The sequence below is a fragment of the Bos taurus genome, chromosome 8 (assembly GCF_002263795.3).
Source record: "Bos taurus isolate L1 Dominette 01449 registration number 42190680 breed Hereford chromosome 8, ARS-UCD2.0, whole genome shotgun sequence".
Classification (NCBI taxonomy): Eukaryota; Metazoa; Chordata; class Mammalia; order Artiodactyla; family Bovidae; genus Bos; species Bos taurus.
This window is the reverse complement of record NC_037335.1, coordinates 17,109,619-17,136,565: the sequence shown is the minus strand read 5'-3', so window position 1 is coordinate 17,136,565 and position 26,947 is coordinate 17,109,619. Positions and strand designations below refer to the sequence as shown.

The 26,947-nt window shown below is 40.2% G+C and overlaps 1 protein-coding gene across 1 annotated transcript in view; it reads left to right on the top strand.

Annotated features, from left to right (window-relative positions):
* Nucleotides 1-26,947, top strand: part of TEK (TEK receptor tyrosine kinase) — a gene marked incomplete at its 5' end in the record, with an annotated part of 103,049 nt that overhangs the window by 16,614 nt on the left and 59,488 nt on the right.

Below are 26,947 nucleotides of genomic sequence, written 5' to 3'. Positions count from 1 at the left end.
AGAGGGCATTTCTTTCTTCTTTTTTTTTTTTGAGATGAGCAAATTTAATTTTTTGAATTGTTGTATAATTGCTTTATAATGTTGTGTTAGTTTCTGCTGTACAACAAAGTGAATCAGCTACATTTATCCCCTCCCTTTTGAGTCTCCCTCCCACCACTGCCCACCCCCTATCCCACTAGGTCATCGCAGAGCACCGAGAGGGCATTTCTGACAGCAGGCAGTAGAGATGGAAGCATGTGGCTGGGTACAGCCAAATCGGTCAGATTAGGGCTTGTGGGTAGCAGGATTTCTGTGTACTGTGTAGCCCAGATGTGACTGGATAGCTTGCAGCAGGCCTCTTCTCACCCACATCCAGTTAGAAGCAAGACTCAGCACTTTGAGATGCCAAACAAGGTAAAACGATCCAACTCTGTGGCATCAGCAAGTAACAAAGCGCTTTCGCTGGGTCAGAGGAGAAGATGATCTGTGTTGTCCAGTGTGTAAAATAATAAATTCAGGAGTCGACAACTCCCCTTTCCTCTGGCTAAATTCCTCTCCAGCTCCAAGCCTCCTTGTTTCTCCTCCCTGCCTCCCACAGCCTCTACTCTTCCAGGCAATTCCACTTTGCATACGTCACTCTGCAATACAACAGCCAGCCTGGGGATCCAGCCCTTCTCCTCTGGAATCTTAGCAGAGATCCTGTATTGTTCCTCAAGTTTGGCTTTCAGGAATTTCCTCTTCCCTCCATTCCTCACTCCATGGGGATTATTCAAGTATTTGTCCAGTGAAATATTTCCTCCATATTTTGGCATAAGTACAAGGTCCCAGGTGAGTTACCACTTCCCATCACTGCCTCTACCGGTCATTCCTGACAGATAAGTCATGGTAGACATACATTTTTTTCAGGTTGATATAAATCTTTTTTTCCCCAGTTTTATTGTGATATTGACATTCAACATTGTATAGAGGTTTCTGCAGTTTTTAAAGAGCCCAGTCCAGGCCCTAACCACAGTAGATATTCAATAAATGAATAGGTTTCTGCTAATCTGATTTGGGGGAAAGTTACATTTTTGTCATATTTTCTTCTACAAAACAGATACATAATTTTAACTACTATAATTTTCTTATGTATTTCTCAGCAAGATTTTGTAATTTTCATCACATTCAGTTCTAAACATTTCTTCCTAACAATTCTCATCAAAAGATGTTGCTTTCTAGAATCTTTACAAGAGCAGCTATAACTGATTCGCTTTGCTGTACAGCAGAAACTAAAACAACATCGTAAATTAACTATAGTCAAATAAAAATTGGAAAAAAATGGAGTCAGCATATACTGGCCCACCCTGAGTTTGAGGACTATATAGAACTATTTGTGAAAATGCCTGTAAATGATACCTACAATAAATACAACATAGCATTAGGGGGAAAAATATTGTTTTAAAAAAATTAACAAAATAATTATGATTTTTTTTTTTTTTGGCCATGCCCTGTGGCCAGGGATTGAACCCATGCCCCTGTACTGGGAGCATGGAGTCTTCACCACTGGACTACCAGGGAAGTCCCAATAATTATGAATTTTATCATGAAGAATGAGCAGGAGCTGTAGTTGAGAAAGTTCTAGGGGTAAAAAAGGAGAGTAATGTCTTTGAAATAGCTCTATTAGATCTTAGGGCAGAGCATCATAGTGTAGTAACAGTGGGGTACAGTCCAAGAATATGAACACATAAATCAACAGACTGGACTGGCCAGAACAAAATCTGAATTTATATAAAATTTTAATATCTTATAAAGGACACAAATCAGTAGGAAGAGGAATAATAGTTCTGGGAAAATTAGTTTGGAAAAAAAGACTTGTTTAAAAAAATCCCATCTGTTACTATATACCAAAGTAAATTCCAAATGGATTAAAGAGCAAATGGGTTAAAAAAAAATCAAGCAATCAAAAGAAGATGGAAGTGAATATTTATTGACTTATTATATGGAAAGGGCCTTTTTAAGTTTAAAAACAATGGGAGAAACCACAAAATCAATACCTTTAGGCACATGAATATGTAATCTGTTAGTCCAACAATAAGCATAATTAAAAGGGAAAGAACAAAAGAAAAATGCTTGCAACAAGTATGGCATATAACAGATTAAAGTATTTCCATAAAATAAGCTCATTGAAACTGATAGAAAAAATCAAAACATCAGTAGAAAAAAGAGAGGAACAAATAATTCACAAAAGGAGGAAATACAAATGGCTAATAAACATGTGAGAAAGTCCACTCTCTAAATAACAATGAATCAAAATAAAGATAATAGTTTTCTATATCAAATTAGCAAAGACTAAAAAAAAAAAATGAGAATACAATTCCATGGCTGGAGTTGGTTCAATATTCACTCTCAGACACTATAGCTTTTTAGATAGAAATGGACACTGTAAAGAAAAATGTTATGATAAGACTAAGTAAAAATTCAGGATATGAAATTGCATTTGGTTTTTACCAAAGGAAAAACTATGTATATTGGTTTTTGCAGTTTCTCCTTATATATGTTCTGGGAAAAAAGAAATGATGTAAATCAAAATGTTAACAAGACTAACAGTGTTCTTTTTTAACCATTTCTCCCTTCTCATTATGTATAGATAGGCTTGATCTGGTGTTTGAAAAAGGATTTCATAATGAGGAGATATATTTTAAAGTAATTTATAATCTGAATGGACTAAAAGGATCACTAAATATATTATTTTTGTGGTTTTAGAGATACTCTTTGATTCTTATTATAATATTAAATTATTACCACCTAACAGGATAAAGATAAATGTAAAAATACCCATATTTATCAAGACCAGTATCTATTATGAGTGCAAAAAATGTTCATAACCATAAAGATATTAATTAATGCCAAGTTATTACAGAAGAGGGATTCCAGAAACATTTTTATTGGAACATGCAGATGGCTTATTGAAATAAGGCCAAGAAAGATAATGAGAAATGTTTCTTTCACAATATTCAGTTGATTTTTCAGTCTGAGAATGAAAAACTACTATACAGAATAAAGTTCTGTGTAGTTATTCCAAATTATGGCATTTGGTTTAGCTTCCTTCAAAATGTATATTTTTCTGATCAGAAAAATAATTCATGTTCCTATGGAAAAATTTGGATACACAGGAAAACATTTAAAAAATCCAGCCACCAGAGTTAAATAGACATACTTCTTAATGATATAAGACATATATTATCTCTTGATCTCTCTGTGTATATATATGTATGTGAATATGTGCGTTTGTATATACACACAGAGACAGACAGGTTTGATTGTTTGGTTTTAACATCTGTTAATTATCATCTTTAAACATAAACCCAGTTGTGCAAGCTCCCTTCTGTCATGGGAACTGGAAGAGAAAAATAAAGGTCTCAACCACAGGGTCATTGAACATAAGGCAGAAGAGACCTTGTGGAAAGTGAAGTCACCCAGCTCATCCAAGCCTTCTGACGCTGCCACATTACAATCAAGTAATGTGTGAAATAGGTTCCTCTTATCCCTGGACCTCCTCGCCTCACTTGGACTTAACCCTGAGGAGAGAGTGAGGATTCAAGGAAGTGTGAGGGATGAGGGTTTAAGTATCAGAAAAGGGTTTAGAGTGTCCTTTACACACTCTTTCTAAGCTATTATTTGCTAATAAAGAAGAGTCATGGCTCACTTTTGTCGTTGTTGTTTAGTCACTAAGTTGTGTCTGACTTGTCTTGAGGGTCGCAAAATAACTGGAAATGTCCAAGAATGCCTGGTGTCAGGGGCATCTTTCAGCAGGGTGTGACTTCCAGCTCTGTGTCTTTAGCTGCTCCACCGCCATCATCCTTATCAACCTTGGGAGCCACAGTCAGCTGAGACTGACTGAGGTGAGGGCTGCAGCCCACCACTGCCCTCTGCAATCTTGCACGGTGGCTTCTGTTATGCTAGTGGCCATGTGACACGTCCAAACTTGAGAACCCGTGTCCTCAGTTCATGGATGCTCTTTAGTATTTGTATGCAAACTAGTTACGGGAGTATGCCTGCTGCTGCTACTGCTGCTAAGTCGTGTCCGACTCTGTGCGACCCCATAGACAGCAGCCCCCCAACTTCACCCAGAGTAATTCTTTATTTCATGTATTATCTTCTATATGATATTACATTTGTTAAAATTCTGTCTTGGCTTAAACAAAAGCACGTTAGAGAACCACTGACACAGTTGTAGGATTTGCTCTGGCAGAGACCCGGAGCTGGGAGTGATAGACAGGTATCCTGTATGAGGAATTATTGGCGAAGCAGGTAGTGGTTCAGAGTAGTTTTTGAAACTGAATGAAGTATGAGCTGTGGAAAGCTGGTTTGTCTTTTCTATTTGCTGTAGACTGGAAACCAGAAAGTCAGGCCTGTATGTAGAGGTTGGTAAGGTGTTGACTGGAGGTTTGAGAGACTCTTCTAGGAGTAAAGGAGCTGTGTCTTAAGTCGTGATCTTTATACCACTGATTTTTGTCGGTGTTATGGTGAAGTTTGTTTGCTAGAGTGCAGAGTTTTAGGTGGATGAAGTGTTACTGTATGGATATTAATATTATGTATACTTGAATTGAGAGTTAGCATCATGTTATTTGTTCTGAGATTTACTGCCTGTATACCTGGCGTTGGACAGGTGCTTGGGGAAACTTGAATGTGTGGCTAATTTCCTTCTTAGTTGACCATTGGAATGTTGCTCCCTTTCAAGTGTTAAAAGTTTGAAATTTGCTACACTGGCCTCAGCAATGAAATTTTAATTTCAAGTATGTACAATAGAGCAAACATTCTGGCTTCCTTTAAATACATTTCTACATTCTACAATCTAAGAGCTAAATCAATTTAACATAATTTTCAATTCCTTTAGGAGCCAAAATGAAGAGAATCAAAAATTCTATTTGAAACCCAGGGCTTTCGGAGATTAGTCCCATTTTAAAATTCTGAATCCAGGGATTTTTACTTCAGTTTGTAGAACACATGGTATATCTATCTTGTTTTCCAGGGATGACTTTAGACCATACGTGTGTGTCATTCTTTGATGCAGTCAGATTTCCTCATTAAAGAAACCATAGATTGAAATTTAATGGCCCCTACTGGAAGTCAAGTCCATTTGAAGAGCTAACAAATTAAAGAGGACGGAAGCTTTAGCAATGCAGCCCAGAATGCCAGCATTTGGATGGAACCAAGTCCCAACTTTCCAGGAACAAATTAGGCTAACTGAGCTCATCTCTGGGCTTCCCAGGTGGCGTTAGTGGTAAAGAACCTGCCTGCCAATGCAGGAGATGTAAAAGACGGGTTCTATCCCTGGGTCGGGAAGATCCCCTGGAGGAGGTCATGGCAACCTACTCCAGTATTCTTGCCTGGAGAATTCCGTGGACAGAGGAGCCTGGCAGGTATGGTCGCAAAGAGTCAGACACAACTGAAGTGACTTAGCACACACACACACACACACGAGTTCATGTCTTGACCATGTTTGTGTTGCTTCTTTGGGGTATTATGACATGGAAAAAGGGACAGAAGGGACATGAAATACATTTCAAAAAGGACCCTTGTCCCACTCCACTGTTACTGTGTTGGCTAGTCTTCATTAGTTCACTCTCTGGACCTGAAAATGATACTAAAAACGTTAGCTTTTTCCTGTGGTCAGCTCTGCATGCAAGATTGTCACCACAGGAAGGTATAGCTGGGACTACTCTGTAGGCGAGCAAATCCCATTTTTCTTTCCATTGGTCTCACAACTTCAGAGAATCATAAATCATCACCGTTTATCGACTGCTCTATTTCCCACACACATTATTCATAAAATTCACAAGAGGTTTTTTATAGTGTGTACTTTTTTCCATCCTCATTGAAAGGCTTAGAGGTATCATCGCCTCCACTTTACAGATGACCAACCTGAGACACAGAAGGCCACGTGCTTTGTGTATTGTCCTCTATTACATAAGTAGTACTTGGCAGATCTGGGATTCACACCCAGGGTGGCTGGATCCCCTAGCCTCACACTGCATCACTCTGTTGCTCAGCCATGCTAAGCTCCCCAGCCTCCCACTGCACAGTGAGCTGTTCCTGAGATAGATATAGCCCCGCACAGGGCACCTGGAAGCATGGAAGACACTTCTGACACCTCACTGTGATGAAAGACACCACTGTAAATCCAAGGCTTAACGTGTAGAGCCCAAGTCACTGGCTTTCCTTTCAAAAAATTCAATTTTTAAAACGTTTATCTTTTAATTTAGTGTGTACAATGTAACCGCCATCTAGAGGTAGCCAGCATTAACATTTTCTAGATAAGACTGGATTTCATATCTCTCCCTGAGGAATCCAAATGCCCTCCCCCAGGTTTCCCCTGGAATTCCCAGTGCACTTACATCCCCATGGTTACCTCCTACACTGAGCTCTGGCTTTGATTTTGATTTAAAGCATAGCACGCCCTGGCTCACTTCTGCACTTGTGGTCTCTGTTGAACTTGGTGTCAACCCTGGCATGTAGCTCAGCGTTTTACTTCAATTAAAAATAAAAATGGCAACAATTTTCCGGCATAGAGACAGACAAACAGGTACAGACAGACACATAGACACAATCACAGAGACATGAAGACAGATAATGCACTTGTGAGTAAACTGCACTTGACTCCTGAGTTGAGACAATGATGGGGTTTGTACTATGGCAATGCAAACCACTCTGCCACAAGTATTAGACAAGCCAATCTGTTAAAGTCCTTTAGCTGCCTGCTCTTGTAAATTTTACCCACACCACAGACCAGCTGTTGGAATTTTCATTTTTCTGTTTTTAAGTTGATTAATATTCTTATTTAGTTTTATTTTTTCTTTCTCCCTGAATTTCTTAAGTCTTATTAGTCCTTTTTACAAATGTTTCCTGAGTACAGTTCTTGACTTTTTAAAATACTCATTTAACAAGAAAAGCTGTTAAAACTATAAGTTTGTCTCCAAATTAATCTTTGGACCTGCTGTAGCAGTTTTGAAAGTTGGATTCTTATTTTTTATTTTCTACAAATCCTATCTCTTTAGTTATGATTTTTTTGAGAGTTGATAATTATTTAGAAGACTCTTAAGATGGCTCATCAGGCAAAGAATCTGCCTGCAATGCAGGAGACACAGGATATTCGGGTTCGATTCTTGGTCCAGAAAGACCCCCTGGAGGAGGAAATGTCAACCCACTCCAGTATTTTTCTCTGGGAGAATCTATAGACAGAGGAGCCTGGTGGGCTGCAGTCCATGGGGTCACAAAGAGTTGGACACAACTTAGTGACTAAGCAAGGAAGGAAGATTTTTAGGGGATTGGTTTCTCTCTCTTTTTTTGTTCAATGATATGCTGTTATATTTGATTTATTGTGTATGGTGCGGGACTGTTTTGTTGTGATTGGGGATTCTTGCAAAGGCAGTTTCCTTCTGTTGGACTTAACTGAGCTGAGTGTGTCTGGGTGTGTCTGGGATAGCATGTGTTACAGCAGGGCTGATAGCTTCCTGTGTTGCACTGCTTCGTCGTTCATTGTTAGGACAATGAACTAACCCTGTGCTATTTGTTAAATAGCTGCTGCTTGGGCTTCCTAATTTCCCCTTGACCTGCTGCCTGGTTGTCTAGATCCCTCCTTCAAGACGTCTAGACCTCCCAACAATGAAGCAACTAAAGGGTTCATGTCTGGCCCATCAGCGTCCCTCAGAACCTTTTCTGGTGCTTAAATCAGTGTCCACTGGCCCAGGTTGCAAATATTTTGAATATCACCTCTGAGCCATGGCAAGATTAAGTTAAGCAGGTTCAACTCAAACTGCTTGGTCTAAAAGATCTACAAAAATATAAAACAGTACAGGTGATTTCGGGCTTCCCAGGTGGCCCAGTGGATAAAGAACCTGCCTGCAATGAGGAGATGTTGGAGATATGGGTTCGATTCCTGGGTTGGGAAGATCTCCTGGTGGAGGGCACAGAAATCCACTCTAGTGTTCTTGCCCGGAGAGTCCGATGGACAGAGGTGCCTAGCGGGCTACGTTCCATGGAGTTGCAGAGTCAGACACGACTGAGCAACTCAGCGCAGCACAGCGCCTAAAGGACACATCTGTAATTACATATATGTCTAATTATTACTAAATGGTATTTTGATTTTTAGTCAACTTCATGAGAGAGGTAGGATGCTATTCGGAGAAGGCAATGGCACCCCACTCCAGTACTCTTGCCTGGAAAATCCCATGGATGGAGGAGCCTGGTAGGCTGCAGTCCATGGGGTCGCTGAGGGTCGGACTTGACTGAGCGACTTCACTTTCACTTTTCACTTTCATGCATTGGAGAAGGAAATGGCAACCCACTCCAGTGTTCTTGCCTGGAGAATCCCAGGGACGGGGGAGCCTGGTGGGCTGCTGTGTATGGGGTCGCACAGAATCGGACATGACTGAAGCAACTTAGCAGCAAGAGCAGCAGCAGGATGCTATTATCTCCCCAGAACTATTGTGATTTCTTCACGTTCTTCTTGCTTTTACCAGTTGTATTTTCTTTACTTGATTCTATATGGTTTAGAGCACTATGATACATAACCACTATTCTTTCATTATGGAATTTACTTTCTATAAAGATACATGATAGATTTTGTCCCATCCCATGCCTTCTGTCTTGAATTCCACTTGTCTAAAACTAGTATTTGTAATCTTTGTTTTCTTCTTTCATCATTCTTTTTTTCATTTCTCGATAAGTTATTGCCTATATCTTTGTTTTCAAGATTTTAAGCATCATCTTTGAAGGTTTCATTTTTTTCTGGGAATATCTGTCATTCTGTAGGTGACTTTTTAATTTTTTTTAAGTTTTTTTTTTTTATGTGAACCACTGTTTTTTATTAAATTTTTTTTTTTAATTTTATTTTTGGCTGTGCTGGGTCTGATGTTCTCTAGATGCAGTGAGCGGGACTCCTCTCTAGTTGTGGTACACGGGCTTCTCATTGCAATAGGTTCTCTTGTTCCACAGCACAGGCTCTCGGCACACGGGCTTTGTCGCTGCTGTGCATGGGCTCAGGACTTGCAGCTCGAGGACTCTCGAGCGCGGGCTTAGTAGCTGTGGCACTTGGGCTTAGTTGGCCTGAGGCATGTGGGATCTTCCCACACCAGGCATTGAACCTGTGTCTGCTGCATTGCAAGGCCGATTCTTAACCACTGGACCCCCAGAGGCGCCCCTCTGCAGGTGATTTTAGGCATTTATCTTTCGATCACAAATAATATATTTAATCTTAACTTCTGACATGCTATTTTATACTTTGATTTTTTTTCTAATGTAAAAATTTTTCCTGCTGGTTCCTTTTAGTCTTATTTTTTCCTGTCTTTACTTGGCCTACATTTTGTTTACATTTATCTTCTCTAGTCATTTTTGTTGTATACATCCTGTTTCTTATTTTGTTAGTGGTTACCCTTATGTTTTTCAAAAAACACTCTTTAACCTATGCCTCTCTGTTTATAATAATAAATAGTGAAACCATATTTTGAACTCCAGTGTATCAGCAAAGAGCTTAGCACATACTAACTTTCCCCCCTCCTTCCTGTTCCCTTCTAAGTCTGGGCTGCTTTAATATGGAATTGAAGATCCCAGTTACTTTTTACAGCATATATTTTTAATTTTAAGAGGAATTTTTGACATTAAAAATATTTTAGTATTGAAAATCCATTTGTTCAGCCCAACTCATCGACCTTTGTGATTACTGGGTGCTGCCAATAGGTAGCCTGACTATCTTGGTTAGCTCTGTATTTGCAGTTCTTCACTTTTTCCCCATGGCTTTAGCGGGAAGCTGAGAGAGGCTACATCAACGGTGCTAGTCAGCTGTCATTTTAAAGCTGATATCTGACTTCATTATTAAGATATACATTTCCATTTCAGGATGTTGTTAATTAAATATCACCTCATCTTTGCTGTATCTTAAATTCCTTTGTTTTCTTCAATTCAAGAAACAAGCATAGTGGGTTTGAATCTTCAGCTGCCACAGTCTGTACATTTGAGCTTTACTTTTTGAATTGTGCAGCATAATAGAAGACAAATTCCTAGTACCGCTGAGATTTGAGCTGAATCTTGGAAGAGACTGGACCTGAACAGATAAATGTATGTGGGGAAGGGCATCCTCAGTGGAAAAAAATGATGTCATCAATGGCCAGGAAAGGAAAGCCTGTGGAGCGTTTGGGGCTAAAGAGACAAGGGCACTAAGATTGTGCAGTTCAAGTGAGTGACAATGAAGGTGTGAAAAGGAGTTGAATGTGAGAGATAAGACAGAACTAGGAGGGGCAGAATATGGTGATTGGATACAAACAGTGATGGGGAGATGGTTGTTGACAATAACTCAGAGTTTTCAAGCATCTGTAATTAGAAAGGTAGAGGTTTAAGAGATAAGGAGAGAGAGAAGGCGAAGAGAGGAGAAGATGCTGAGTTCATTCTAGATGTATCACAGTTGAGACGCCTACAGAGGTGAGCAGGACGCCTTACTATAATAAGTTTAATAGCGGGGAAGAGGTTGGAACTAGAGATCTAGGTTTGGAACAGATGATAACTGAAGCCCTAGGAGTTGGTGAGATCCCTGTGAAAACGGAAATGGAGTCTTCCGTAGCATGGGTCAGGCTATAATCTCTGGGCTGAGGCCATGGCCACTTGCTGAGTTTTGGCAAGGAGGATGAATGGGAGATTAGATTTAACAGAACACTGCTCTTTAAGATGTGCAGACTTAGATTTTTCTACTAAGGTACTAAGGCAAATGGATATGCAGTCAAGGAGCACACATGAGGGACCTACTGTGCTAACCTCTCTGTCAGGGAAAAGGAAGTCGTGAGTTCTAACGCTGTCCCGGATGTTTTACATTTAAGATCTCATTTAGTCATCACCGTTGTTTTGTCTAAGTCAGTTTCCTCATCTGTGATATGAGATATAAATGACTAATTCATAGTCATTGTGAAAATGAAGTAACACAATGGATTTAAAGTATCTGAAAGGTGGTAAGTAGTTAATAAACTATAGTTCTGATATTACAACTAATCATTTTAGGAATTGTCTGTACATAATTGACACACTGCAGTTGAGAAACAGGTAGCAAATACTTGATAGCAGTGATTTGGAAACTGTGCCCCTTCAAGAAATAGCAGCGCTAGGGAGGTGCCCAAGTGTCTGCTTCAAGAGTCAAGAAGTAGGTACCAAGCTGGAATCCTGTCTCCCGCCAAAACACACAAAGCCTTGCTCACCCGATTTAGTTCTCAGACATCAGCACAAAATTTCATTTACATAAAGGGAATGGCTGAAACATGAGTGGTGCTTGAAACAAGTGTAGGCCTGAAGGCAGAGGGGAAGGACTGGTTCTTGGACCTAAATCGAGCAGTGGCAGAAGAAGGCTCCCCACCGAGCTGCAGTCTGTAGGTGGCTCAGTGAGGAGGGACCATCCTCCCCTTCTACCCTCCTGTCTTCTGGAGCCCCTAGTGGCTGAACCCAATGGGACACAGGTAGCCCCCATGACCCTAGAGCTGAGTGGAGGGGGTTGGAGAGCAGCTGGCAAAGGGCGCAAAAACCAAACCCTGTCCTGTCCTCAGAAAGTGAGACCCTGTGATACTTTACATTCTGTGTTAAATTTGACGTGAAAATGGATCCAGCCCGTGCCCAGGGTATCCAACTCAAACACGCAATGAATTTGCCTCTTGGCTGTCATGTTTTTGAACTGCTTTCCCTCAAGTAACGGGCTCTGTCTCCTTGCTGCCAGAAGAGTCTAAGTAGATCTTAGGTTGTCTTCTTGGGAAGAAAAAGGAGGAGCTGTTTTCCTGAGTGATAAACTCCCAGGCAGCTGCTGTATGTAGGATCAGGGCCCATCACATCGCCACACCTACTCAGTACCTCACCTATGCAGTCCCTGGGATACAGTCCCTGCCCTGGGCTACCTGGAAGGTTCCCCAGGGTGTGTGAGAGCTTGGGTCAAGCCTTGGAGCCTAAGCAAGTGTTCACCAGGTGACGTGGAAATAAAAGAATCATCGAAGGAAGTCTCATGCAAAGATTCCAAGGGTGATTCCTTGAGAAGAGCTCCCGACAGGTTTGGAAAGATGTCACTGTCGCTGGCATAAATGTAGGGCCTGGCAGAGGCCCAAGGAGGTGACACTGACTATGATACTCAGGGTTGTCAGGAAGCCCCTCTTAACAAAGACACATAGATTAGTACCTCTTGAGATGTTCAGGCTTGCAGTTTAAGAGGGGAAAAACTGACATAAATTTTATATTTGGAATTCTACCTGACAAATGCATCTATAGTTTGGAAGTATGCAATAAATTTTTTTTTTGATGGAGAAGAGGGAATATGACCACACAAGCTGATTCCCAAATAGGAGACTTCCAATCACAGGAATAACTCAGGTAACGTCCAAAGGCCAGTGAATTCGAGAACTGTAATAAAGGAATTTCTAAACTAAATTAAATAAGGCTAGAGGGTCCCTGAGCCCTCTTTAACTACTGAGTTAAGGTTGTGACCCCATCAATGAGCCTATGGGGGCTGATACTTCAGAATGCAGAGCTACTGTCCTGCTTTAAAGTGAAACCAAGTGTAGGAACTGTACTTTTAATGGACTGTACATTCACTTTCACATACTCACTTTTAAAGATGAGGGGGAAAATGTCAGGGAGGATTCTCTGGTCCAGGGATACAATGGGGAGGCTTTTGGGTAGGTCAGTGGTCTTCCCGAGGGTCAGCTGGCAGACGCCCATGGAGCAACAGTTTGTGTCCATCCCTGAGTAGCACCCTGATCTCTCCAGGGCTCCCTCCACACCAGCAAGCTGGTTGTGGAACTGCTTTTCCAGAGTCATTTGCATGGGCAGAGATTTGGTTTCCTCTTAAGGTCATTCCTATAAGAAAGGGGACAAGAATCAAAGGATTTTGAAAGGAAACACAGGGAATCTTCCTTAGCTCATGATCGGTCTGTTTCCTGCTCATGTGGGTTTGAAGTGTGCGGGAGGGTGGTCACACAGCAGGGAACAAAGCCATTAGCTGTTCGTCATTCTGTGGGTAACTTAGCTCCAAGATGACTTAAAATTAAAAAAAAAAATCCCTTCCTCTGGGGCTAACACAGACTACTATAGTTTCGTACAGATTCACTTGAACACAATGGCTTCGTGCCATGCTAATACTAATAATCCTTTACACAAAAGTCAATGATTTAGATGTTATTTTCCCATTTTACAGATGATGGAAATGAGACAGAACTTCAAGACCAAAAGTCTTAACAACTCCACTATCTTGTTGATGGTGCCCTGCAATTAGCAATTCACAAAATTGTCACCTTGGTTTACGATGTACCTCTTTGACTATATAAAAAATAAATAGCTAATAAGAACCTACTGTATAACACAGAGAACTTGACTCAATATTCTTTAATGACTTACATGGGAAAAGAATCCAAAGTTGATATACATATATGTATAACACATATGAATATAGAGGAGTCTAGGTAATTCAGTCAGTAAACAATTTGCCTGCATGCAGGAGATGGAGAAGGAAATGGCAACCCACTAAAGTATTTTTGCCTGGAGGATCCCATGGACAGAGGAGCCTGGCAGGCTACAGCCATGGGGTCACAGGAGTTGGACATGACTTAGCTGACTAAACCACCACCATACATGTGCTGCTGCTGCTGCTAAGTTGCTTCAGTTGTGTCTGACTCTGTGCGACCCCATACACGGCAGCCCACCAGGCTCCCCCATCCCTGGGATTCCCCAGGCAAGAACACTGGAGTGGGTCGCCATTTCCTTCTCCAATGCATGAAAGTGAAAAGTGAAAGTGAAGTCACTCAGTCATGTCCGACCCTCAGCGACCCCATGGACTGCAGCCTACCAGGCTCCTCCATCCATGGGATTTTCCAGGCAAGAGTACTGGAGTGGGGTGCCATTGCCTTCTCCGTATATATGTATATATAATCATATATAGATATATGTATATGCTTCACTTTTCTATACATTTGAAGCCAACACAACACTGTAAATAAACTATACTACAATAAAAACTAATTTTTAAAAACTCAGTAAACAAAGATCTTTTCAAGAAAATTTATAGCAAAACTTAATCAAAGGAGCATTCTTGGACTTAAAATTCCAAAAAGAAAAAAAAAGATGTACTACTTTTAATTACTATTGAATTCTTCAAATTCAACTTAAATATATTAAAAATACACACATTCTGTCAAACAGAGTGCTTAGTGCTAGGAACTGGAGAGAAACAAAACAGAGGTCTTTTCTTCTGTGAGCTCACTGTCTAAGGAAGGAGACAAGTGTGTCAGTAATTAAGTAGAACACTGCCATTGGATTGGTTAGTTATGTGTGTTTTTGTTCTAAATAAAAATCTTTAAAATGACAAAAGAAATGCAATGCTAAATAAGTAAGACAATAAGTGGACATCTGCTTTCCTCCTCACCCCACCCCTGACCCCTAAGCCTGGCAATTTCATCAGTCAGAAGTACCACTGTTACCAGCTTGGTGTATGATTTCTAGGATTTTCTCAGTATTTGTGCAAAAATGTTCTGCATCTTGTTTTCTTCACTTAATAAATCAAGGATATAATTCCATGCAAACTTACAGTCTTCAACCAAATGAATGAATCATCATTTATTTACCCATGTTCCTTTGCATAATCTTTGTGTTTCCAGTTGAGACTGCAGGAAATATCTCCTATCTACATATTTGTTCTGGTAATTAAGAAGGTTTATCATAATTTTAAAATTATTATTTATTTATTTATTTTTTAATTTTATTTTTAAACTTTACAATATTGTATTGGTTTTGCCAAATAATTTTAAAATTAACATACAGTTAATTTTGGTGTGTGTGCAGCTTTATGAGGTTTTTTCTAATATTTATTTGTCCGGCTGCCCCAGGTCTTAGTTGTGGCACTCACGATCTTTTTAGTTGTGGTAGGTAAACTCTTCCCTTGTAGCTCAGAAGGTAAAGAATCTGCCTGCAAAGCAGGAAACCTGGGTTTGATCCCTGGGTTGAGAAGATCGAGGGCATGGCATCCCACTCCAGTATTCTTGCCTGGAGAATCCCCCTGGACAGAGGAGCCTGGTGGGCTACGTACAGTCCATGGGGTTGCAAAGAGTCGGACACGACTGAGAGACTAAACACATGCAAACTCTTAGTTGTGGCATGTGAAATCCAGTTCTCTGACCAGGAATTGAACCAGGGCCCCCTGCACAGGGAGCTCAGCATCTTAGCCACTGGACTACCAGGCAAGTTCCAGCTTTATGAGTTTTAACGCATATATAGGTTCCTGCAACTGCTGGCACATTAGAATACAGAGAAAGCAATTCCTGCACCCCCTGAAAGAGTTTCTGTGCCACTTCTTTGTGGTCATAACTGTCCCACTCCTAATTCCTGGCAATCACTCATCTGCTCTCTATCTTTATAGGCTCACCTGTCCCAGAAGGTTATATAAATGCATCCATACAGTGTGTAACCTTTTTATATTGGTCTCTATTGCTCAGCATAATGCCATATTGTTGCAAGTATTAATAGTTTATCCCTTTTTATCACTGAGTATTATTTTCATTGTTTGGATGTACCACAGCTGTTCATGCTTTTGTCTATTGGAGGACATTTGGGTTTCTCAGTTTGGGGTGATTATGAATAAATGGAGCTGCTAGGACTTCCCTTGTGGCTCAGCTGGTAAAAATCCACCTGCAATGTGGGAGACCTGGGTTCGATCCCTGGGTCGGGAAGATCCCCTGGAGAAGGGAAAGGCTACCCACTCCAGTATTCTGGCCTGGAGAATTCCATGGACTACAGTCCGTGGGGTCGCAAAGTGTCGGACACAACTGAATGACTTTCACTTCACTTTACTTCATAACGGAGAAGGCAGTGGCACCCCACTCCAGTACTCTTGCCTGGAAAAACATTCACTGCATGAACATCAATTTTCTGTAGGCTAAATATGTAGTAGTGGGATTGCTGGGTGATGTAGTAAATGTATACTTAACTTAACTTGATATTATCAGGATTTGTTTGTTTGTTTGGGGGCTCTTTTTTTTTTTTTTAGCCTTTCTAATAGGTGTGTAGTGGTATCTCACATTGTTTTGTTTGGCATTTGCCTGGTAGATAATGATATTGACCATCTTTCTGGGTACTTATTTGCCATCCACATATCTTCTATGGTGAAGTGTTTCAGATCTTTTGCCCATTAAAAATATTGAATTGTTTTGAGAGCAGTTGTTTTGCTCTTAAGTTTTGAGTGTTTTAAAATATATTTTGGGTGTAAGTTGTTTGTCATATATGTGATTTGCAGATATTTTTCTCCCAATCTGTAGTTTGTATTTTAATATTAATAGTGTCTTTCACAAATCAGAGTTTGAAATGTTGGTTAAGTCAGATTTATCAATTTTTTCTTCACAGATCATACTTGTGGTGTCCTAGCTAACAGCTCACCTCCTAGATCCAACATCATGAAGATTTTTCTTTCATATCCCAAAAGTTTTATATCTTTCCACTTTCATTTAATTTTTGTATAAGGTAGGAGGTTTTAGTTTAGGTCTTTGTTTCATATGGATGTCCAATTGTTCCAACACTACCATTGAAAAAACTAAACCTTCTTCACTGAATTGTTAGGAGATAGATTTTTTATATCAACTCGTGTAATATGAGTATAATTTAATTGTTAAAAGAGTGACTTTTAAAATCAGTCTGCCTAAATTTGAATCTCCGTTCTACCATTGATCACCTGTGTGACAATGATATATATTTAACTTCTTTTTGTCTTAGTCTCCTTTTCTGTAAAATAAAGATAATCATAGTACATATTCCATAAGATTCTATGAGGATTAAGTTACTACATATTGGTGTTGTTTGGTCACTGAGTCATGTGCTACTCTTTGCGACCCCATGGACTTTAGCCCACCGGGTCCTCCGTCTTGCCAGGCAAGAATACTGGAGTTGCCGTTTCCTTTCCAGTATTCCACGTTACACACATGGAATAAGTGACGTATAATAAGTGATGAATTAGGGTTGGCTTTCATGTAACTTTATAGGTATTGCAAGCACGTCCCTCCCATAAGTGCATTCCCAAGGAAATGTAAAATATTGTGACCATTTGTTCCCTAGAGTTGGCAATTTGTGTTTCTTCCTCTGTGAATTGCTACTGATTTATTGACTTTTTCACTTGGTCTTTCACCCTCCAGTAGATTAGTCTGAACTTTACCTCAGGGTGATCTCAGGATCCCACAGAGGAGCAGGAAGCAGCTAGTCTAGGGGAAAAGCAGATCCAAAGCCTCTGTTCGTGTCTGTCACATTTGCTAATGTTCCACTGACCAAGCCTAGTCTCACGGCCAAGCTGAGAGTCAAAGGGTAGAGAAGTTAGATTCACTTCTCAATGGAAAGAAATAGAAATTATTATGACCATTATTTTTCAATCTACTGTAGTTGGCTGATAATTTTATATAAGTTTTTGACATTTTCTATATTGAAATCTTAGTGTTTTCCTTTATGGATTTGCATATAGTAGTGACTTTGGATGACCAGACTGTAAGCTTCTTAAAGGCAGAAACCATATTTTGTTCTTTTCTTCACCTACTGAAAGCCCAGCTCATAGTACTTATTAAGTAAATTCTTATTGAATAAATTCACTCACCAAAAGCCAGCCCCACTTATTCATTTATTTATCCGTGTAGTCCTCCATCAGTGCTTATTGAATAGCTTGTTTATATCAGGGTACTTGCTAATTGTTAGAGATACAATGGTGGACAATAGGCAAAGCAGACTTTTCTCATGGTGCTTAGAGTGAAGCATCATGACTGGAAATGCAACTTAGATATGGGTTCAGATTCTATCTTTCTACTTCTGTGTCACTGGGCATGTTACAGAAAATCTGAGTGTGTTTTTTTTTTAACCTATAGAATGAAATGTAAATGCCTTCCTTCATGAATTCAAGTGCACAAAGTTTGTAAGGCACCTGGCACAGTATCTGTTACATGGTCTGTAATAAACAAAGTTTGATTTCTTCCCAACATGTTATCATCTGAAGCCTGCTGAGAATGCTAGCCCCCTTTCTTTGTCAGTCTCTTCTTAGAAATGGTCATGATTCTGAACTTCTTCCATTATAGACTCATTGCTTTGCTTTGCTCTTCTGATAGTTCTCAGTGGGTCATCACTTTAAGCTATTCTTGATTATTCTCTTTATTATGCAAGCAAATCAACCCAAATTGCCTTCTTTATTGGAACCTGGAGAACAGGACACTTAGGAGTTAAAGAGTTTGTTGAATTCTGTCTTGGATGATAGAAATAGTTGGTTGTGGGAGTGGGTTTGCACGTTTGTGCACATCTTTTGGCAGCAGAAGGGAAGAAAGGAACTTGGCAGGTGATTGAAGCAGAGGAAGAGCCCAGAAAGGGAAGGTGTCCTGGCTCCAAAGATGGATTCCTCTCACGCCAGATAAATTTTCTGGCAGTGGATAAATATGATTCAATTACAGAGCATCCCTCCCTCAGGGTGAAATAATAGAAAAGAGTATAAAGCAGCACTGTAAGTTTTGGGGGAAGTTGTGGTGCGCAAACCTTATTCTGATAATTCCCACTCTCTGTCCTGTGCCCTTCCCAGCATTTTGGTTGCCTCTCCTTGGTGTCTTTCCTCCCCTAGCCCAGTTTCTACTAAGTTTCACAATTCTTGAGGTACCATCCTGTCAAATTCATAAATATTCCAAATTCCCTCACATTAAAGATTTGTCCTTTTACCCCACTACCCTAGGGTGACAGAAAGGGCCCTGGAGAGAAATTCGTACTTGAGGGCTGGCTTTGCCATTAGCCTTTGAATGACTACCAATCTGTCTCTTTTCCAAGGGTCTCAGTTTACCCTTTATAACATGCGAGGCTTGCACCAGGCAATCTCCAAAGTCTTTTCCAGTTTAAACAATCCTAGGTTTGATGGTGCCATGCCTCCTCCAGCCCCAACTTTCAGAATGGAGTTTGCATGTAAGTGTGTGTTTTGTGAAGTTTCACTGTGTGGACGCTCTGTCTATTCCCTGTATAAAATAAAGACTTGCTTGCAAACTGGTGCAAATTCTAATGGTCTAACTAGAACTTGTGATATTTATCCTGAATGGAAAATTCCTGGTGTTCACAGGTGGGGAGAGATGCCATTTCCTCCAGCAGGCAGACGAGGATCCTCTCTGTCTGGGAGGCAAGGGTGGGAAACCGCCATGCTCTTTGGCAAAACTCCTGAGTGAAAACAGTTTGTTGTTAGACATAGCCTACGCATATCAAGGATGTCCTTGTCTAACTCCCAACTATGCAGTTAAAAAGCTAGCAACTTCCTTTGGTTATGTCCAGCCTTGGGTTCGATGCTTGGGTCAGGAAGATACCCTGGAGAAGGGAATGGCAACCCACTACAGTATTCTTGCCTGAAGAATCCCATGGACAGAGAAGTTTGACAGGCTACAGTCCACGGGGTCGCAAAGGGTTGGACACAACTGAGCCACTAACACTTTCACTTTCACTTAGGATAGATTTAAGAAAGAATATTCTAGTGGTGAGTTCTATTAAACGTGTATCCATTCTTCAGAATCCTGCTCAGTGGTTTCCCTTTGGGGGAAAACTTTCCTGACTGGTTTCTTGTATTTTTTTTTTTTGCTTTGTCCTGGTAATTCCAACTCTCCATCAGGCCAAATGTCACTTCCTCAGGGAGCCTTAGCTGATTTATAAACCATTCCTCCACACCAGCCAAGTTTGGCTAAGTTCACTATTATGCTATCCCAGAGTATAATAATATAATTCTCTCTCATGTACCTGTCATGGTTCCAGTGTTACATTTATTTATGTGATTGGTTTGCATGTCTGTCTTCCACATTTGTCTATTTACATATGAGTTAAGATCAGATCTGTTTTAGTAATTATTGTGTCCTAGGGTCAAGTGCAGTACCTTAGCACTTGGGAAGTACTCAGTAAATTAGTAAATGGATGAATAGATATATAAATAACTTAGAGTATTTTTTTAAAGCTGAAGAAAAGTATTCTTTTCTGGACACCCTAAAAAATACCTAAACTAAAATCCAAACAATTCCACCAACTAATCCTGGATAGTTTTGGGGTTCTCTTTGCTTCTTTGGTTCATTGCCAGGGCCTTGAACTTTGGGCCAAGACCTTTTCATTCATTGCTAATTGCCCGATTTCAAAAATACTTTGGCTAAGTTAGTGCTCCTTGCCATTTTAAATATTTAGAATTTTAATATATCTGCTGCTTGGAAGGAGTTACAAAGGTGAGGCAACCAAGGAGACTCTGGAAAAAATTGAAGCATAGTCAATACCACACTTCCAAGAAAACATATGGACAGTTGTTCTGCAGACATGGTATCCTATTCCAAACACATGTCAGTGAGACTCCACCCAAAACCACAATTCTGAGGTAAAAAGAAGCACAAGGGAATAGCCTCACTATGCAATAATTTAATGTTCTTTTGCTCTTAGCTGGCAAGTGCTTCAAAGACACGGGAACTGCATTAATCAACAGTTGACTCTGCTGTGATGAACTTGTATGTGAGACAGCAGACTATTTGGAGTCAGTACCTTGTGAGGCGGGGAAATGTATTTTCATTGATATTCATGTTTAACCTTTTCATTTTCTTCATCTGTAATGTGATGACCTTTGAGGTTTTATACATTTTATTTAAGAAAGTTCTTTTTTTTCCCAAATGAAAACTTATGTGGAGCTCAAATGTAAAACAGACAAAAGTTGAGCTGATCAGTGAGCGTATACATATGTGGGAGTGCCTGGAATGCACTCTCTTGATTTTACCTCCACCTCTCTCAGAAAGTTCTGGAATACCTTCCTTAGAAAATGAGAAATAACAACTCCTTGAAATACAGTTTTAAAAGCATGACTTTGTCACTCTTTTCTAATTCAGTATAGTTCTTCGATATGGGTGTAGATTTAAGTCCATAATCCTTTCTATGAATGTTTTTAAAGAAAGATTATTTTCCATGTCTTTGATAGTGGGTCATTATTCGAAGTGTCATCCTAAATTAGAAATCAGTCTCAGAAAAGAATCAAGGTTATCCTGAAGCAAAAGGGCAGCTTTGTTGTTCGCAAGCTTTACAAACCAGAAACACTTAAGAAGCTACAGTTGGGTGACTAGTAAGTGAGCTGGACAGTCCTTGCAGGCCAGCCACAAGTTTTGGATGATTTGCTGTCGTCCAAGCTTCTCATTAGGGGCTTTGCTGCTGCTGCTGCTGCTAAGTCGCTTCAGTCGTGTCCGACTCTGTGTGACCCCATAGACGGCAGCCCACCAGGCTCCCCCATCCCTGGGATTCTCCAGGCAAGAACACTGGAGTGGGTTGCCATTTCCTTCTCCAATGCATGAACGTGAAAAGTGACAGTAAAGTTGCTCAGTTGTGTCCAACTCTTAGCGACCGCATGGACTCTAGCCCACCAGGCTCCTCCATCCATGGGATTTTCCAGGCAAGAGTACTGGAGTGGGGTGCCGTTGACTGCCTAGATCCATTTTATTTTTGTTCCCTGTCAGCCACACCTGGTCCATTTTCTAAGTTCTTTCTTAGGGGATTTCTCTTATTTTTTTGTCCTTAGTGATTCTATTTTATTTTTGCAAAAGCAATACTGAATACACGAAAATCTATATGCAGAAACTAAATTTAAGCAGCATTTTGTGTTTACCACAATGAAATTTAGTGAGAAAATTTTACTGCAGAAGGTTAAAGGCGTTCAGTACAACACACAGAACATATAATGAACAGAACAACATTCTAAGATACTGCTGGGCTTCAACTGTGATGAACAATATTTGTTAACTCAGCAGGCACCCAGTTATGGCAGCAAGTATTTCCTTACAAACATGACACACTTTTATGCAAATATTGAAAAGTACTTGCAGAATCTTTGCTGAGGGAAAATAGTGTCAATCCCCAAAACATGTAAGATGTATGAAATTCCATACACACCTTACTTATAGCAGACTCTTAGCCTTGATTTTTTTTGTTTGTCTTTAAATTATTTATTTTTATTTTGGCTGTGCCAGGTCTCAGTTGTAGCATGAGGGATCGTCAATCTCTGTTGTTTCAGAATGAGAATGAGGAGTCTTTTTTTTTTGCAGCACGTGGGTTCTAGTTCCCTGACCAAGGATCGGAGTTGGGCGCCCTGCCTTGAGAGCACAGAGTCTTAGCCACTGACCCACCAGGGAGGTCTCTTAGCCTTGCTATCAGTAGAGTAAGTTGAACTAATTAATGAATTTGATCAGACGACTTCAGGCTGTGATTGTGGTGAAACCACCCAAAGCCAGGCTCCAAGCGGACTTGGAGAGGATAGTTTGTGGTAGAAGAAAAGGTGTTGGTGTGGGTACGAACATCCGTGTGAGCCCGGGGGGCTCTGTCTCTTGGCGGTTATTCTCAGGAAAGTACCAGTGGCAGTAGATTCTTGATGGCACCAGTCATGCAGTGGCAGTTACACCTTTCATGGGGCCAGTGGCAGAACCCTTTCAAGAGGCCGCAGGCTGCAACTGTACTTGTGGCAGTGGGGCCTCAGCTTCTCTTTTCTCTTTGAAAGTGAAGTTTGGCCACTCTCCTTCTCCCTTTACTTAAATTTTATTTTAATCAATTTTTTTTTTTCAGTGCTATAGAATGACATCACATTTCCTCTCACCAGTCCGAAGTTGAGAAGGAAAGAAAATGCATTATTTGGATGTAATCCAAAAAGATTTGGCTGTGTGTAGGAATAAATGATGAGAGACATATATATTTCTCTGGTTCTTGATTCCCTTCCAGATGCACCATTTTTAGGGACAAGAAAAAACATTTACATTTTTACATTTATTTTTTGGCATGTAGGTAATGTTCAAATGGTTCAAAAGTCAGTCTGCATTAAGTGTACAGTGAAAAGTTTTCTTTGCATCATTGTCCCCCAGTGACCGCATTTTCCCCAATGGGTCACCCTTATTTTTAGCTTCATGAATCACCTTCCTGAAATTCTCTAGATCTATACAAACAAGAAAAAATATAGGTTCTTATTTTAAGAAAGACAGATGATTTTAAAAATTCATTCCAGCAACCTGGTAAGTACTTCTTACCATATCTAAAGCTCATATACAAAATTCTTCTGCTATTTTATGGTAAATGGCAGTACAAAGGACAGAGAATCACAGGTGGAAGAGAGCTTCCTGTAACTGACATGCTGAAGAAAGGTAGCAATGTATAGTCAAATCCAGACTCTCAGTGTATACAATTTCCCTTTCTTTCCCTTTCTGAAAGTAATGGGAGAGAGCCAGGAGGAGCAAAAGGAAAAAGAAACTAGACCCATACCTAGAAACGATTTGCAGATGCAGTGTGGTTGTCTTTTCAAATCAGCTGCCTTTTCTATTATTTCCTAAAGTCATTAAATAAACCATGGCCAGTGCTGACCCAGTTTGGTGAGTTCAGAGCAGAGCCCTTGGTTTTGGCAAAGCATTCAGCTGGCCCTAGAAATGAGCCAGGATCTCATTGGAGCTGAAAGAATTACTGTGCTTCTTTCCTCCTGAGGACTCTCTCTGGGAGCAAATCTGGAATGAGTGAGTGTGGGAGAAGAGGTGGCACTTGCTGGGAGCAGGGCTGTGTGTGCCTGTGGAAGGGCAGCTGTTCCCTGGTGTTATTTTGGAGGCTGCAATTCCCCTCCTAGGTTTCCTAGCTCATACTCTCTTGTGACACTTTTCTTACCCTAACCTCTGTTCCCTCTCTTGAAATCTTTTTTTTTTTTAACTTTATTTTATTTTTAAACTTTACAAATTGTATTAGTTTTGCCAAATATCAAAATGAATCCACCACAGGTATACCTGTGTTCCCCATCCTGAACCCTCCTCCCTCCTCCCTCCCCATACCATCCCTCTGGGTCGTCCCAGTGCACCAGCCCCAAGCATCCAGTATCATGCATCGAACCTGGACAGGCAACTCATTTCATACATGATATTATACATGTTTCAATGCCATTCTCCCAAATCTTCCTACCCTGTCCCTCTGCAACAGAGTCCATAAGACTGTTCTATACATCAGTGTCTCTTTTGCTGTCTCGTACACAGGGTTATTGTTACCATCTTTCTAAATTCCATATATATGCGTTAGTATACTGTATTGGTGTTTTTCTTTCTGGCTTACTTCACTCTGTATAATAGGCTCCAGTTTCATCCACCTCATTAGAACTGATTCAAATGTATTCTTTTTAATGGCTGAGTAATACTCCATTGTGTATATGTACCACTGCTTTCTTATCCATTCATCTGCTGATGGGCATCTAGGTTGCTTCCATGTCCTGGCTATTATAAACAGTGCTGCGATGAACATTGGGGTACACGTGTCTCTTTCCCTTCTGGTTTCCTCAGTGTGTATGCCCAGCAGTGGGATTGCTGGATCATAAGGCAGTTCTATTTCCAGTTTTTTAAGGAATCTCCACACTGTTCTCCATAGTGGCTGTACTGGTTTGCATTCCCACCAACAGTGTAAGAGGGTTCCCTTTAAATCTTAAACCAATGAGGGTAGAAGCAAGATAGATGCTTGAGGGTCAGGCTTGGACAATCCATTCTAGTCAAGTTTTCTACCCTCAGTGTGTTGAGTTAACCTTACAAGAAAAAAATTACAGCACCAACTCCTACTTACGTTAAGACTTGACTTTGAAATTCTTCCTAGAGAGTCAGATTAAAATGAATCTCCTAGTAGAATCATCCTTAAAACATCACTGCATATATCAAACATTGGCAAACTCCATTGAAAATTATATGAGGACTTCATGGCAGGCCCAGAGCTTGGCATGAGTAGGTCTTGTAGATGAATAGCTACTCCAAATCCTCAGCAATGATTGACCACCTTTCTATGGTATTTTGTAAAAACATAACATCTACTTCCCCACCCCCATGAGCTCAGTAATTATCAAAAGGGTCTTTTTCCTTTTTTTCAAAACAGTCTTTTAAATGTGGGCAAGGAGTCAGTTTAGACTCAGAAGAGCACTTTCAATAATTAAAAAAAAAAAAAAATGAAACATGGTTGATTTACAGCATTGTGTTAATTTTGCCGTATAGCAAAATGATCCAGTTATACATCTATATGTTCTTTTTCATTTCTTTTCCATTATGGTTTATCGTGAAATGCTGAGTATAGTTCCCTGTGCTGTACCATAGGACCTTGTTGTGTATCCATCCTATGTGTGTTAGCTTGCGTCTGCTAACCGCAGTGTCCCACTTCATCCCTCCCCTGCCCCTCTCCCCCTTGGCAACCACAAGTCTGTTCCCTGCATCTGTGAGTCTGTTTCTATTTCAGAGATAGCTTCATTTGTGTTGTATTATAGATTCCACCTATAAGTGGTATTATGTGCTATTTGTCTTTCTGGTTTACTTCACTTGGGATGATAATCTCTAGGTCCGCTGGTGTTGCTATAAATGGCATTATTTCATTATTATGGTTAATTAATAGTCCATGGTGTGTGTGTGTGTGTATATATATATATCATATCTTCTTTATCCATTCATCTGTCAATGGACATTTAGATTATTTCCATGTCTTGGCTATTATAAATAGAAGAAAACTTTCCTTTTTAACCTCATTTTTCTCAAAGTGGGAACCAAGTGAATTGGTGAGATTGAATAAGTCAGATCAGGTATAAAATTTGTCCATCTGTCCATTCATCCATTTATCCAACAGATGCTCATTAAGTCTTATCATCTAGGAAAAGAGAGACCAAGTAAAATAATCCCAGATTTTGGTAATCTTTATGAAGGAAACAAATAGAAGGCTGTACTGTGGGTAGTGGGATGAGAGTGTGTAGATAGTATAGATAAGATAGGTAAAGAAGACCTCCAAGAGATAGGCATTAAGTTCAGACCCCAAAGGATGAGGAAAGTTAGCCTTGTGAAGAGTGAAAAAGAGCATTCCAGGCACAGGGGTCACCATGTCCAAAGGCTTTGGGGTACAAAAGGCCTCAGTACAGCTAAGGAATTGAAAGACCAGTGAGAATTTGAATTCCAGCTCTGACCTGGAATAAGCTACTCAATCTTTTGCACCCTCATTTCTTTATATTTGAAAATGAGATAGTAGGCACATACCTCCTGGGGTTGTTGGGAGAATTTGATGACTATTAAATGAGATAACACATAACCTACTTGAATCCCTTTCCATCTACACAAAGATCTCTGGGACTTCACTAGACCCTTGTAAGCTGATGTGTTTGACCTGTCTAGTCTCCTGATGATTTTATATAGACTTGAGAATCAATCATCACTGGAGCCAAAAAACATCCTCCATCCCTGGTGTTTCCACATTCACCAAGAAGAGAGACTAGGCAAGATTCCATTGGCTTATCTTAGAAACTTTGGAAATGAGAATAGAAAGGGAGAGGGAAAGAGGAAGAAGGAGAGCAAGAAAGTAAAATGAGAGGGTTTTCTTTTTGTGAATGCGCGTTATCACTATTTTGAAAGTCAGGTAGAATTTTGTTTTTACATTTGGGGAGATTTGAGGTTTGGGATGAGGTGTTCAGAAAACAGAATAAAGAGAAATGAAATAATCATCATTGAGTACCCCATATATTACAGACACGGTTCTTGGAAGTTTATGTACTTTATTTCGTTTAATCTTTACAAGAATCCTGCGAGACAGGTCTTTGTCATCGTTCAGTCAGTCAGTCATGTCTGAATCTTTGTGACCCCATGGACGGCAGCACGCCAGGCTTCCCTGTCCTTCCATCTCTTGGAGCTTGCTCAAACTCGTGTCCATCGAGTCAGTGATGCCATCCAACCATCTTGTCCTCTGCCATCCCTTTCTTCTCCTGCTTTCAATCTTTCCCAGCATCAGGTCTTTTCTAATGAGTTGGCTCTTTACATCAGGTAGCCAAAATATTGGAGTTTCAGCTTTAACTTCCAATGAATATTCAGGACTGATTTCCTTTAGGATTGACTGGTGTGATCTTTTTGCTGTCCAAGGGACTCTCAAGAGCCTTCTCCAATACCACAGTTCAAAAGCATCAATTCTT